Here is a 12448-nt window from a genome sequence, read left to right as displayed (position 1 = left end):
TGACTGAGCCACCCAGGCGTCCCTGCATGTATCTTTTTTAAATTAGTGTTTTAATTTTCTTTGGATAAATACTCAGTAGTGGAATTACTGGATCATTCTATTTGTAATTTTTAATCTTAAGAGGAACCTCCTTAATGTTTTCTACAGTGGCTGCAACAATATACATTTTCACCATCAGTGTGCAAAGGTTTCTTTTTCTCTACATCCTTGCCAACACTTATTATTTCTTGTCTATTTGATTCAAGCCATTCTAACAAGTGTAAGGTGATATCTCATTGTGGTTTTGATTTGCATTTTCCTAGTGATTAGTAATGTTGAGTATCTTTTCGTGTGTCTATTGGCCATTTGTGTGTCTTTTTTGGAAAAATATCTATTTAGGTGCTCTGCCCGTTTTTAACCAGATTATTTGTTCATTTGTTTTGGTGTTGAGTTGTTTGAGTTCTTTATATATTTTGGATATTAACTCCTTATCAGACATATCATTTGCAAATATCTTTTCCCATTCACTAGGTTGCCTTGTGATTTTGTTGATGGTTTCCTTTGCTGTGTAAAAGCTGTTTCTTTTGGTATAGTCTCAATAGTTTAATTTTGCTTTTATTTCTGTTGCCTAAAGAGACATATTTAGCAAAATTTTGTGATGGCTGATGTCAAAGAAATTCCTGCCTGTGTTTTCTTTTAGGAGTTTTATGGCTTCATGTCTCACATTTAGGTCTTTAATCCATTTTGAGTTTATTTTTGTGTATGGTGTAAGATAGTGGTCCAGTTTCATTCTTTTGAATGTCCAGTTTTCCCAGCACCATTTGTTAAAGAGACTGTCTTTTCTCTGCTGTATATTCTTGTCTCCTTTGTCATAGATTAATTTACCATATAAGCATGGGTTTATTTCTGGGCTCTTTATTTTGTTTTACTGATCTATTTGTCTATTTTTGTGATAGTACCATACTGTTTTGATTACATAGCTTTGTAGTATAACTTGAAATCTGGAATTATGATACCTCCAGCTTTGTTCTTTCTCAAGGTTGCTCTGGTTATTCAGGACCATTTGCGTTTCCATACAAGTTTTAGTATTATTTGTTCTAGTTCTGTGAAAAATGCTGTTGGTATTTTGGTAGGGATTGCATTGAATCTATAGATTGTTTTGGGTGTTATGGACATTTTAACAATATTGGTTCTTACAGTGCATGAGCATAGAATACCTTTCTTTTTATTTGTGTCATCTTTAATTTCTCTCATCAATGTTTTTTAGTTTTCAGAGTACAAGTCTTTCACCTCCTTGGTTAAGTTTATTCATAGGTGTTTTTTTTTTCACTTTTTTAAAGCATTTTTTTAGTGGTTGCTTTAGGGCTTGCCATAAACATCTTAATTTACTAGACTCAGCTTTAGTTTTATGCTAACTTAATTGCAATGAGATTAAAAACCTCACTCTAATGTAGTTTTATTCCATTTCTCTGCATTTTTGTGGTATAATTGTTATACACATTGTATATATAGATGTTTCAAACCCAACAATATATTGTTACAATGATTACTTTGTATCTTTTAAAGAAGCTGAAAGAAAGAGAGCAAGTACATACATATTTATAGCTTTTGTTATATTGATCTTGACTTTTTCTTTTTTAAGATTTTATTTTTAACCTCTACACCCAACGTGGGGCTCAAACTTACAACCTCAGATCAAGAGTCACATGCTCTACCAACTGAGGGAGCCAGGCACCCCTGACCTTGACCTTCTTATTTATGATTTCTGGTTCTCTTCATTTATTGTCTTTGTGAGTTCGTGTTACCATTCGGAGTAATTTCTTTAGCCCAGTACAGCTTTTCTCCTACCCACCTCCTTTAGCAAATATGTTATATTTCCATGTGTTAGAGGCTCAACAATACATTGAGATTTAATTTTTCATTAAATTCATTTCATTCATTCATGAAATTTCATTTCACTAAAATTTTTAAAATTTAATAAATCTACCTTGAATTTAAAGCACTTTGTATTTAAAAAAATTTTAATTGCAGCAATTTGTGAAATAGACATCTGTATGTACCGTATGCTATGCTCTTCAATAGGCTATGTTCTTCTTTGGCTATGTTTTTAAGTAGGTAAATGGATAAACTGTGGTACATCCATACAATGGAATGTGATACTATTGGAATACTATTCAGTGATAGAAAGAAATGAACTATCAAGCCATGAAAAGACGTGGAGGACTCTTACGTGCACATTGCTAAGTGAAAGAAATCTTAGTATATGAAAGAAGTCATGGCATAGTATGGTACTATAATGATGGATACACATCATTATACATTTGTCCATACCTATAGAATGTACAACACTGAGAGTGAAGCCTAATGTAAACTATGGACTTTAGTTAATAATTCATCAATTTTGGTTCATTAATTATAAAGACTGTACCACACCAATGCAAGATGTTAATAATAGGGGAAACTGAGGGTGGGAGGGAGAGAGAGTACAGTAGTCCTCCCCACCCCTTCATTCATGGTTTCACTTTCTACAGTTTCAGTTACCTGTGGTCAACCATGGTTCAGAAACAGATGATCCTCCTTCTGATATATCTTCAGAAGGTCAGGTGTAGCCTAGCACTATGGCACAATGCCTACATCATTCACTTCACCTCATCTCATCACATGGATATTTTATCATCAAACATCATCACAAGAAGAAGGGTGAGTACAGTACAATAAGGTATTTTGAGAGAGAGACCACATTCACATAGCTTTTATTATAATATATTGTAATTGTTAATTTCTTACTGTGTCTAATTTATGAATTAAGTTTTATCATAGGGGTGTATGTATGTATAGGAAAAAACAGTATCTACAGGGTTCAGTACTATCTGAGGGTACAGGCATCCACTGTTGGTCTTGGAACGTATTCTTTGCAGGTAAGGAGAAACTACTGTATATATTGATACTGTACTTTCTGTTCAGTTTCTCTGTAACCCTAAAATGCTCTAAAAAATAAATCTATAAAAAAAACCTCTCAGCTAGCAAATTTGTGAGATAGACCTGTATATGTTCTAAGTGTATCATTGTGTTACTGGGTGGAATCAGAGATAACTAGATGTCATTTCAGCAACATTATTCCCTCCACATTCATAATAGATTATTTTTAAAAGATTTTTATTTATTTATCTATTTATTTAGTTAGTTTTTATTTATGAGAGAGCGAGAGAGAGCACACGAGCAGGGGAGGGGCAGAGGGAGAAGGAGAGAATCTCAAGCAGACTCTGCACAGAGTGCAGAGCCCAACAGGGGGCTCAATCTCATGACTCTGAGATCATGACCTGAGCTGAAATCTAGATTTGGGACACTTAACCAACTGAGCAACCCAGGCACCGCACACGATAGATTATTTTTAAAATTTTATGCCTTGTAGTAAAGATTTAACATTAGCCCTTCGGTATGTTACTTATATCTCAATAAAACTGTGAGAACAAAAGAATTTAACACCAGTCATTTAAAATGCCTTCTCATACATTCATTTCTCTGTTTTTTTTTTTTTTTCTATTTGTAGGTCTGTGTTGTTAATGAATTCGAATTTAAATTCAAGTAAATTTCATGTGATCCTGACAATTATCAAAGGAAAGCATAATGTCCAATCCTTTTTCTTCCGTAGGGAAGGACTTTGAAGCTCAGGTTGCAACTGGTTGAAATACTTTCATTAGATATAAGGTGCAAGATTTGCTAGTTTACCAGCAGCACAAAGAAAAACCTCAAGAACCACATTTTAATTTTCTTCTAAAGGATAGGTGGCATTACAGTTTTGAACTAGAAATAAATTTTGACTCAGATGAAGCATCAACAATTTTAGAGTGTAGATTAGTCAGAAAACAAAGAAAATTTGAGAAAGATACCTTTTCTGTTATCAATGTAGAGTACGCCCAAACCTGAATTCTGTGTGCTGATTCTAACCCCAGGTGGTCAAAACAGCAGTCCTCATGTACCCCACACACATGAAGCAAGCACACTCTTTGAAGAAGCTGGACAATTCCTGCTAAAGGGCTTTTCTCTCTGTGGCTAATATCCTCTGAGCTAAAATCAGGTTGGAAAGATAAAAGACCTAGTCTGAGTGCTTTACAACTGTTGGTTTATAAAGAGTTTATAGTATATAATCTCAAAACCTTGGTACAAGTAAGTGTCCAAAGTAGTTTCCAAACAGAGAATTGAAAAAGGCAGAAAAGAAGGAAGAAATGACAAGAATTCACCTGTTAAAATGTTATGATGAAAGAAGCCTTCTATATAGCCTGATATCTTAGACCAAAGTGTACTTACACTGTGAATGTCAAAAGAGACTTTTTGGATTTGTCCATTTTATTGTAATTGACAAATGACTGAATAGAACTCAAAGGGAAGACACTTAAAATTTCACATGCTGGTTGGAGTGCTTGATATGGAAAAAGTTTTCTTGACACAAAATGATTTGGGGGGCTGCATAGGAATCAGTCACCAAGAAAAGGAATCAGTCATCATAGTATTTTTTAGTGTCCAGAATGTTTAGCTTTCTGTGAAGCTGAACATGTACGTAATCACAGGAGACTTCTCATGATGATAACTTATTTAAATCTGCACAGTAATTTCACTGGTAAGTTTAGAGCATTTCTTTTGGTTGTTATTGCTGTTCTTATTCATTCGTCTTTGAGGATATTCGGCAAATTGTATTTTAGACACGAACAGTAATGGCACCTGCATGTCTTAGTGCAACCGTATGATTAGCATCTTGTCGTTTGCATAATTTCAGGCAGTTTGATACAATTAGGTATAATCAAAGTGTGTGGGAGTAGAAAATGATTTTCTAGTGTATGTATTACATTGTCTCCTTTTAACCTGTGTTTGAATATATGTCCCTAATTTTGTAGAGTTAAAGACATATCTCAATAGAGTTACAGTCTGTTTACTGTGAATTAAAACTGGTGAAGAATACAAGAATTGCTTGTACAGTTTGGTGCCACTTGATTTATACTAAGGTGCCAGCAGTTTTACCACCTTTGATTTTGTGCCATCAGTACAATGTCAGCACAGCCAAAAGCAGACAGCATCTTGGTATTACAGGTATCCCTTGATTTTTGAAAGTTTGCATTATGCCACCTTGCATTTATGAAAGACCTACGTTATATTCTTTCCTCACTAACTGAAAGAAAGCCATAGAGGATTTCCACTTTTACGTAAAGCAAAAATAGTGTTCAGCCTCTGTTTTGCAGCGAGCAGCTATACTCCCAAGTAGGGAGGGCGGCACTGCCAGGTGCTTTCCCCAGGAACTATAGTCGCCATCTCAGTGCGGAGCCGCTATAGCTTTGAACTGTGTCTGTGAGCGTTTGTGCCTTATCTCAATTTATTTTGTGCATCCATTAGCAAAATGTGTTGCAAGGTATCAGGAAAGCCTAAGAGGGTTTTATTGGGTCTGGGAACGCTTAAAACCTTTTTTGTATAAATTAATGGTAATCGTTTCTTCGCTTTACCCCATTTTGCCTAATGGAAGGTTTCATAGGAACGCTCTGCTTTCAGATAATGAGGGATACCTGTATTATGAAAGTCATTTTGACATTGTCGACCCCACAGAAAAGTTTTGGGAACCCCTAATGATTCATGGACCATACTTTGAGAACTACAATGATACTTAGAAAAGTTAATCAAATAGACAAAAGAGGGAGGGATGACTTTTGCCGTTACTGTTAAGCCGAACACTGCACCGGTTACCAATGCCAGAAGACTCCAACTATATGGAGGATAGCAAAGCTCATCATTGTGCCAGCCCCCAGGAACAGAAGTCCAGACACTTCTGTCTACAGCATCTTCATGTCAGAGTCGCCAAGGAAAACAGAACACAGTCAAGCACTAGATGAAACAATGCTTTTACTCAAGTATAGAAGAGGCAGAACAAGATCAGCTCTAACAGTGTGCTTTGGTCCCCCCTGGCCAGCAGGTCCCCTGGCAGCCAGTGCAGGACAAATGGCCTGCACCAACCCCGCGTATGCTGTGGGAGAAGGACGCCGACACCTCCCCTGTGGAGACTGAAATACTGAACGCTAGGGGCATGTCTGAGGGCCTTTGAGGCACCCACTTCAGCAGAACAAAGGAGCACACAATGAGCCTGAAACAGGGATATATCTTCCTACACAAGGTGATAAGATCAACACAGGCTGTGTGGACTCTTTACCTTGGTAAGGAAGTGTTCCCGCCCACGGCCTGTTCTTATGTGGCTGAGTGGGGTAGAAGGACTGTGGGCATGAGACTGCCTTCCCAACGGTCATGTCTTCCCTGCTGCTTCTCTTGAGCTAGCCTACACTCTGTGCTTTACTTTCTTTTCTGTTAAATCGTTTTGTTTTAATGTATTCTGTAATGTTTTCTTGTTGAAATTATTATAAAATGTAATTATATAGATGTTTGCTTTTAAACTTTTTAAATTAGTAGGGAACTAGGCATAAGTTAAAATTTATAACCTAATAGCCATGAACCCAAAGTAGTGAGGAAATGCTAGATAGCTATGTACTACGAATGTCCTCGAGACCAAAGAAAGCATAAAATCAAAGCTTCCGGGACATATGCCATTTTTATACACTGGGGAAGCATGTTGTCAGTTTCTGTCACTGCTTCCTCAGTTATTTTCCATCTATTTATAGTCTTCTGCCATTTAAACAAACTATTTGGAATAGATACTGCCTCCTTTTGGTGCTTATTAAACTGATGACTGACATCCTGTTGTAGATTATTAGTAGAAAATCTGATTTTTTTTTTTAAAGATTTTATTTATTTGATAGAGAGACAGTGAGAGAGGGAACACAAGCAGGGGGAGTGGGAGAAGGAGAAGCAGGCTTCTCGCTGAGCAGGGAGCCTGACGCGGGGCTCGATCCCAGGACGCTGGGATCATGACCTGAGCCGAAGGCAGACGCTTAACAACCGAGCCACCCAGGCGCCCCGAAAATCTGATTCTTATTAGTAGAGAATCTGATAGATTATCGGTGAAGAGATCTGCTACAGAGTTGGATTAGTCCTACAAGGGAACTATTTCTGTACTTTCCCTGTATCTTGAAAGAGATACTGGCTACCTGACTCTGCTTTTTCAGTTGAGAGCTCCTTCCTTTTTTGGTAGCAACTTTGGTGTTCTCTCTGGAAGGAAGTCCACTATTTCCTTTGGTTGGTTGATTGGCACTGCCCCGTTTTAAGTCCTAGGTAGTATTTTGGGGGAAATTGGAATTGCTTTGTATTAAATGTCCTAATGTGTACAGAGATTAACCCAAAGATTGGGATGACACCAAAATAAAAAGCTTTTGCACAGTAAAGGAAACCATCAACAGAACGAGAAGGCATCCTACTGAATAAGAAGATACTTGCAAATGATATATTCAATAAGGGGTTAATATTCAAAATATATAAATAACTGCTATAACTCAGCATCAAATAATCCCATTAAAAGTAGTAAGAGGACATGGATAGACATTTTCCAAAGAAGACATACAGATGGCCAAGAGATACATGAAAACATGCTCAACATCACTAATCATCAAGGAAATGCAAATCAAAACCACAATGAGATATCACCTCGCATCAGTCAAAATAGGTATTATAAAAAAGACAAGAAGTAAGTTTGGCAAGGAAGTAGAAACAAAGGAACCCTTGTGCACTGCTTATGGGAGTGTAAATTGGTGCAACCACTGTGGAAAACAATATGAAGATTCCTTAAAAATTAAAAATAGAAATATCATATGATCTAATAATTCCACTACTGGGTATTTACCCAAAGGAAAAAAAAACCCCACTAATTCAAAAAGATATATGCACCCTTATGTTCAATGCAGCATTATTTACAATAGCTAAGATATGGAAGCAACCCAAGTGTCCATCAATAGATGAATGGCTGAAGATGGTATGGTATGTATATACACAATGTATATACACAATATTACTCAACCATAAAAAGTGAGATCCTGCCATTGTGACAAGATGGGTAGACCTAGAAGTTATTATGCAAGTGAAATAAGTCAGACAGAGAAAAACATATACCATATGGATTTCCCTTATATGTAGAATCTGAAAAATGAATAAACAAATGGAAATAGACTCATAAATGCAGAGAACAAACTAGTGGTTGCCAGAGGGGAGGGGACTGAGGGAAGGGCTAAATAGGTAAATGGGATTAAGAGGTACAAACTTTCAGTTATAAATAAGTCACAGAGATGAAAAGTACAGCATTGGGAGTATAGCCAATATTAATGTAATAACGTTGTATGGTGACAGATGGTAACTACACTTACTGTGGTGATCATTGTGTTAATGTATACAATTGTTGAATCACTATGTTGTGCACCTGAAATGAACATTGTATGCCAACTATACTTCAATACTAGAAACTTTTTTAAAAGCATATAGTGTATAAGAATGGCTTGTAAACTCTAAAATGATATATACCGGTAGGTGCCAGTGAGATCACTTCTAATTTTTAGGTACACATAAGTTCATTCATTTTTCCAGGAACAAAATTTATAAATGTCAGTTTTACTTGGATATTCTGAGTGGTTCCTCTTAATTACACAATACATTGAAAAGTACATTGTAATCTATAAGGGTATATACAAATACTAGTTACTGAAAGTTACCAAAGTAAAAGAGAAACAGATGAGAGCAGGGGTAAAACACTTGGATGAAGAGGAGGCTACCTTAAACAGAAATATGAGGTCAGTATGAATATGAAAAGGATGATTTTTATATTTGAGGCTGGATTTCCATCTTTCAGTGTTATACCCTTTTATAAATTGTAACTTTATTCTTGTGCTTTTTTTCATCTATAAAGGACTTAGTTTGATATATTGATCTTATTATCGTCAGTGTATATTGATCTGTAAGTATATAGATGCAGGTTTAAATGGTATCTGTAGTCACTAAAATTCATAGAATTAAAATAACATTTCAGATTAGTCTTCACAAACATTTTGAAGATTATAGATAATCTGTATACTCCTGTGCTTTTTTTAGACAGATAAAATTTTGCCTGAGATTCTCAAGCATTTCAGTGCTCATGCCTACAATTTCTATTCACATTTGCACACTGAATGTGAAGGAAACAAAATAACAGCAACATATGTAAGTGGCTTGCTATTAGGAGATAAGCTAGGAAATATGGAACACTATAAAGTGAAAAATAGGTTATCTATATTTCTCCCACCAAGACATTGTCCTACTAACATTTTGGTACATTTCCTTCCAGTTCCTTTTTTTTTGGCATTTTCCTTAATTTTTTTCTTTTTTTTTTTTAGATCTAATGTGACACTTTTGTAGGTTATTTTTCATCATTTAAAATTTAGGCAGAACCTGGGGAGCCTGGGTGGTTCAGTCAGTTAAGCGTCTGACTCTTGATTTTGGCTCAGGTCATGATCTCAGGGTCATGAGATCAAGCCCCACATCCAGCTCTGGGCTCAGCGGGGAATATGCTTGAGATTCTCTCTCCTTCTCCCTCTGACCCTCCCCCCACTCGCACGTGGGCACATGCTCTCTATTTATAAATCTTTAAAAATAAATAAAGATTTATTTATTTTAGAGAGAGAGAGAGCATGAGTGAGGGGAGGAGCAGAGAGAATTTTCAAGCAGACTCTCCACAGAGCGTGGAGCTAGATGCAGGACTAGATCTCATGACCCATGAGATCATGACCTGAGCTGAAACCAAAAGTTGGACATCCAACCAACTGAACCACCCAGGAGCCCCTAAAATAAATCTTAAAAACAAAACAAAACAAACAAACAAAAACTTAGGTAGAACCAGTGAAGGAGGGCAAAACTTGATGGGTGAAATTAAAAAAAAAAATTTTTTTTAATTAAAATATTCTGTATTACTGTTTTAAAAATGGAACTTGAATTTGGAAATAGGAGTATAGAGCCCCTCCCCAATTAAATATTCTCTTGCCTTTTAATCAGTATATTTTATGAATAATTTGATAATCCTGAGACCTATGAAAATGAGACTCAAGGCCTGTTGTTTTTCACTTTATTGATACTAACATATTTTAGAAGGTTTTGAAATTCTTATAATAGTTACTTTTTAGATACTCATATATACATTTGACACCATAATATGTGTCTCTCAGAATCTTTTAGTTGACTTCTCGGCTTTCTCATAACATTCTTCAATCCTTTTTATATAATTAATTTTTGTTTGGATTAGTTCTTCTCTCTTTGGAAAACCTTGCATAGAAGGAAGATAGACCCCACCCAGAATTTGGTTCTGATGTTGAGATTGAGGACACCACAAATACGCCAAGCAGGTATGAAAAAGTTTATGTACACAATGAGGCTTTCTGGGGGAGAACATAGCTGGCTCCTAACCTGGTTTGAAAATGGCTTGAGAGAGCAGGGAAAGAAGACAGGTTTGGGGCTATCCTCGTGGTTAAGGGGTAGAGTTCCCATGCCAGGGGCCAGGCTGGTGTGGTCTGAATTTACACCAAAGTGGGGGACATTTGGACTTTATCATCTTGCTCAGATGTGGGACAAGGAGGATAGGGGAATGTTGGGCTTGAAAGCTATTAATAGTCAAACATCAAAATTGGCATCGGACTCTATATGCTGAATTGATCTTCCTAACCACTTTTTGTAAATAATTTTGAAAAATCTCTTTTTCCTAGCATTTTCCAGAATAATAATAATGTAATAATGATGATAACAAACACACTTACTATGTACTAGACACTGTAATGAGTGCTTTAAACATATTAGTTCATTTAACCTTCTTAATAAATCTATGCAGTAGGCAATATTATCTTCATTCTACAGATTAAAAATCTGCAAAACAGAGATGTTAGGTAATTTTTCCAAGTTCACATAGCCAGTAAATTGGCAGAGACAGGATTTAAAAACAAGTTGTTTAAGACATACTGTCTTTAATTCTCTTTTCTTTCTGCTCCTTTGCAGTGGCTGCTGATACTCCATGGTAATTAAAAGAGTTTTGAGAATAATGAGGTGTTTTGAATCACTTCCAGTTTTTCTGTATGAATTAGAGCAATTTCTGGGTCCTAGGAAATGCCCTTCCAAGGGAACCTGTATTCTACTATGTAATTGAAAAACTTAGCAGTGTACCATTCCTATTGAATGGTCCAGCACAGCTATAATTTTGTCACTTTTCCACTGTGTGTTAGGATTTTATACATATCTCTCTAAATTTTAAAAATATATTTAGGGGTGTCTCGGTGACACAGTCAGTTAGCATCTGACTCTTGATTTTTGCTCAGGTCATGATCTCAGGGTTGTGAGATCGAGCACATGTCCGGCTCCATGCTCAGAGCAGAGTGTGCTTAGAACTCTCTCTCCCTCTCCCTTTGCCCCTTCTCCCTTCTCTCTCTAATAAATAAATACATCTTTAAAAAAGAAACATGGAAGAGGCAACACAACTACCCACTTCTTTAATTAATTTGTACTATCCTTAAGTTGGTAATTTATGGAAGAAAAAACTGGTATGATCGTTTATCTTCTTAGTTATGTGATTTTCTTACTGATCCTCTTTCTGTTCTTTGAAATGTTTAGCTAACCACTGTCTAAATATCACTCTTGGGAAGTTTGTTACTTTCAGCTCTGTGATTTAAGACATAATATTTGATAAGAAAAGTGGCTGATAATAGCTTTTAGGTAAATATCTAACAGAGACTTTTAAAATTACAACTTCTCTAAACTTGTTGTAAAAATAAATCTAATATGAAGTGCTTTGAGAACTTAGAAAGCCTTACTGAAAACAGTTGACTGCTTTTGGGGGAGTATTTTATTTTAGCTTTTTGGGCTGCCTTGAAACAGCTTTTGTTTCAATGCTCTTCTAAAGTCATATTAACTATATGTGACTAATTCCATTTTTTTAAATCTGTTATAACACATACAGTTTCTTACACAAGAAATGTATTTTCAGTGAAGGAAACCTTTTTTCTTTGATGTTTTGTTTTAGGCATAGTGTAATTTTAGCTTGTCCAGGTGATTTTTTTGTTACAGTGCAAGATAAGATTCTTTTTATTTTTTTCTCTCATGACTATCCAGTTGTTCCAACACTATTAAATTACCTTGGTCCTTGTGTTGAGAAATCAGATGGATATATTTGTATGGGTATGTTTTTGGACTATCCATTCTGTTCCAGTGATCAATGTGTCTGTTTTTACACCAAAACTTCACAGTCTTAATTACTGTAGCTTTATGGCAAGTTTTTTTTAAAGATGTATTTTTATTTTAGAGATAGAGTGGGGGAGGGGCAGAGGGTGTGGAGGATAGATCACGACCTTGAGATCACGACCTGATCTGAAACCAGGAGTCGGATGCTTAACCAACTATGCCACTCAGGTGCCCCACTTTATAGCAAGTTTTGCAACCAGGTAGTGTAAGTCCTTCAACTTCGTATTTTTTCCAAATTGCTTGACTATTCTGGGTCCTTTCCATTTCCATTTCCATATGAATTTTAGAATTTGTCAATTTTTAG

This window comes from Halichoerus grypus, chromosome 9, assembly GCF_964656455.1.
Source record: "Halichoerus grypus chromosome 9, mHalGry1.hap1.1, whole genome shotgun sequence".
NCBI classification, from domain to species: domain Eukaryota; kingdom Metazoa; phylum Chordata; class Mammalia; order Carnivora; family Phocidae; genus Halichoerus; species Halichoerus grypus.
This window is presented reverse-complemented; position numbering follows the sequence as displayed.